This window comes from Pinus tabuliformis, chromosome 4_1, assembly GCF_031772625.1.
Source record: "Pinus tabuliformis cultivar Carrire ecotype Pingquan chromosome 4_1, CPIR1, whole genome shotgun sequence".
Lineage (NCBI taxonomy): Eukaryota > Viridiplantae > Streptophyta > Pinopsida > Pinales > Pinaceae > Pinus > Pinus tabuliformis.
Window position 1 is genome coordinate 473,922,443 of NC_142303.1, and position 4,224 is coordinate 473,926,666.

Below are 4,224 nucleotides of genomic sequence, written 5' to 3' on the forward strand. Positions count from 1 at the left end.
ATGGAAAAGTAAGCATTTTGCATTTCCTTATTGTATAGATCAGTTCGCTCCTCCCTAACTTTTCTAGGGTCAGAATGCATGAAATTTTATTTTTTCTTTTCGCCTCTTTTTTAGTGGTTGATTATTTTTGTAATGGACTCTACCATGCCCAAATTCAAAGGGCTCAAGTGATGCAAGAAAATTTTATGGTAGGATGCAAATACTAGACCTTCCTCAAACTTTGTTACATGAAATTAAAATTTCTTGTAATCATGAACATAAAATATTTTTTGTTTCATCCTTAAATTTTGATCTCAATGCCTACAGTTTTAAGCCATGTTACTATATTTTAAGTAGAATATACTTAGATTGATTAAACCTTACAACTCTCCAAAGCTTAGGCTAATTTCAACTAAAAAGAAGGAACCTAAATGGATTTTTCAATTTAGACTCAATACTTACAGAAAATGATTAAAAATGGAAGAACCCAAATGACCTAATAAATTTTACGCACCCATCAATTTCCAAGACCTTTTTGCTATTATTCTGAACCTAAACAGAGAAAATAGAAGAAGAAGAGGAGCTTGGATGAGTTGGACCTTGACCTACTTAATAATTTTCAAAAGTTGGGCATGCCCTTGACTAGAAGAAGAGATTGACCAACGTTATTGTAGATGTTGTTTTCTACAGTGTTTTCATTGCTACCATGCATAAGTATACTCTATAGGTAGTTGAGGTTATCTTTTGTTCGTTATAAGAGGTAATTCAGGAGTATCTTGATCTAGTTAGGAAGTATCTTGAGAGGGTTGTTCCTCCTGCTGATAACTATTATACTGCAATATTTTTTTTTAGTGATAGCTCCTTTTATTAAATCCCCAAGCACACTTTTTCACCCATGGAAATATCCACTTATTTCACGATGAATGAGATGGAGACTAGGCAATTTGAGAGGAATCTTATTGTTGTATATGAGAGGAGTTATGTGAGGTGAGAGGATTTCTGTGACATATATTGAAGGATGCACTGCACCATTTTATGACACCAATCATCTCCATGCCATAATAGTAGATATCTATTGCACTGAGGGAGCAACGTTAAAGTATTCCACTGTAAAGAATTGCTATGTCGGGGACGAGGAATGCAGAAGTTGGATTTATAATTTTATTACGAAAAGAGGTTTGTGCGATGGAGACAAATCAAGGATTCCCTGGACCTGAGTAGAGATTGGTTCAACAATCACCCGGAAATACTCAAGCATTGTTTTGAAAGGTGATGATGCGATTGGAGAGTTCTATTCTGTTTCCTTGAAAAATAACTATCAATAGGGGGGGTAAAGATGATATATATAGGGAATAGTTGCAGGAGTAGGATTGTTTCTAAAATTATATCTATAGGTAAGTCAAGGAACTACTACAAAGGATTAGTGCAGGTGTAACTAAATTCTCATAATGCAAGGAATTTTTCACAGTGTGATTCGATGCTCAGCGGTCACCAAGCAACTGCAAATACTTATTGTTACATTCAAGTACAATTTGAGTTTCATTCTAAAGTCTCTAATTTCATTTATTGATAGTCCTTCTTGTGTCCTCAACTCTATTAATTTCATTATGGTAGGATTGGAATGGGTTAAAAAATCAAGCATATCATTGAGCAATATAGACACGCAAATGTCACTACATGTCATTGTGCATACTCTCTATTTTTTATACAATTATAAGTGAGCAATATGATGTGTTCACAACTAAAAATCCTAGCAGGCATGATGAATCCAGCCTTAGAATGGAAATCGAAACCAAGAATCATAAAATATCAATAAATTTGTGACATGGAGTTAAAAAACAATAAAAGATTCTATGCCAACATTGTCTATTTAGTGCAAGATATTACTAATATTTCATAATTTTCAGAGATGGTGGATGTCATCAAGATGCCCTCAAGCAAATTTATTGACTTGAAGATAAGATGGTCAGTGAAACTATTTAATTTAAATAGGCTAAATTTTGGTAATTAAAACAAGTTTGAAAATCAATAGAAACACCATCCCTGTTTATTTTAAATAGGCTAAATTTAGGTAATTAAAACAAGTTTGAAAATCACTAGAAACACCACCCCTGCATCATTTTATTTCCAGATGTACAAGATAATATTGGATAAAATTATGAGCACTTCCATTTAAATTGACCGTACATAAAATAGCAAACAAGGTTGATACTTTTAAATGCTATATCCATCATTAAATATAAAATATGACAAGGATGGCTCGTAATTTTAAAGGCTATATCCATCACCAAATATAAGATAAGAGTTAATGAGATGAGAAAAATTTTGTCTTGATATAAAATGTCAATTTCATATTACTTATAACTTATGCATATTGTATCTTATTGTGCATATGTTAATTGTATAACTTCAATCTCGGTAATTTTTTACATTTAAATTGTCAAATACATTACACTAGCTTAAATCCGCACACAAATAAAATATCAAAAATATGGTAGGGGAATGTGTAAGCATTTTCACACACTGGTTTAAAATTTCTCCTTGGTTGGTGAAGAACTAATTCAATGATATTTTTGGTTGAGTATTAAGTTATTAACCGAAGGTAATAAAAAATGTTAGTATCTTAAAGGACTGAAAAATGATATTTAAAATGTTATATAGAAGTTACATTTCACGTAGCTATATCCACCGTGACATAACTTTAATATTCCAACTCCATTTACTTATATAGAAGTTACATTTCATGTAGCTATAAAAGTTACATTTATGTGTTTTAGATAGAAGTTACATTTTACATAGCTATATCTACCCTAACATAACTATAATATTCCAACTCCGTTTTTGTTCACACTTCTCAACATTTTAAAGATTTGTCTATTTTAGGTGATTATGCAATTAAATAGTTGATATTGTTTAAGACATCTCCTATTTGCAACATTTTGAATTCTTAAGTGGGAACTTGGGTAGGCTTTCGTTACTACCATATATCATATTTTAAGTATATGGTGTTTTATAATTCACCCAAGAGACTTTAGGATCAACCTTGAATTGCATGCTTGTTTCCATTATACATCTAATATTTGCAACCTTTTCCACGTGAAGAACCCAATAGCCCATGTTGAACATGAATAAAGTACTTCAAAATTTGGGGAATATCAGTTATTCTATTTCCAGAGGAGGGTAGATCTAGAGAAGGCAACGACAATTATCATAAATGGATTTTGTCAGGTTGTATTTAATGAAAACCCACTAGAATTCACTACTAAAGTAAATCAACTGATGACTTTGAAGCTTGAAGGTAGTGTTGAATAGGTGCTGCAAGGTATCTCTATAGCACTATCTATCTACATAATTATAATTCCATGAGATGGTGTGTCAATAACACTATTGTCCAGTGACGAGTGCTAGATGTAGATAGCTTTCTCATATCCTACAGGTAAATCGTATCATTATATTTCTATGAAATCTCGGAATGTGTTCAAAGATTGTCTCAAATAAGGAAATAAGTATGTACCCTTGAATTTATCTATGCGTAATAAGATAAAGAATAAAGTCGTCATTGCAAACAATTGAGATCTAGCATGTAAGTTTACTTTACTACATGAGATTCTTGATTTTTTAGATCCCAACTAGTTAGGGTTGAATTTATTTTTGTTGTAATGAGATTAAGAAAAAAGTTATCATTTTAATCACTGAAATCTACCATGTAAGATTTATTCACTACATGAAATTGTTTATTTGTTAGAGCCAAACTTATTAGGATTATGAAGAGTCCTCTTTCATGACAATATTTATGAATGCTCTATTCTTGCTCAAAGAATTACATATTATAGAAAGGTGGAAAATATATGAGATGCAACTGAATGGTTTCTGTTTTAAAATGTGTGGAGGGAGTATAAAATCATTTTTAGTTGCATTCAAATATTTTGGAGCACCCACTAAAGTGCTTCATTTTCCTCCTATTTAATTCCATTTCTACTATCCCAATGCTTCTAGAAGTCCTTCTCCAAAGTGATCTCTTAACTATCTTGGAGGGAAATTGATTACTTGATTGGAACCCACAGATTACAATTTGATTAGGAGAAAGGGATGAGAAAGCTTCATATTCTTCAATATATTCCACAAGTTAAAACGATATCGAACGATTACCTTTCTGTTTAATTGATACAACAATCATTTGAGAATTTGTTAGGATTTTGAGACCTTTTTCAATGGTTTTGTTTTTTTATTTTTTATTTTTGTTTT

General features: G+C 31.5%; 1 pseudogene; it reads left to right on the forward strand.

Moving 5' to 3' along the window:
- LOC149176526 (iron-sulfur cluster assembly SufBD family protein ABCI8, chloroplastic pseudogene) lies at positions 1-3,291 on the forward strand (annotated as a pseudogene).
- Positions 3,292-4,224: the final 933 nt, after the last annotated feature.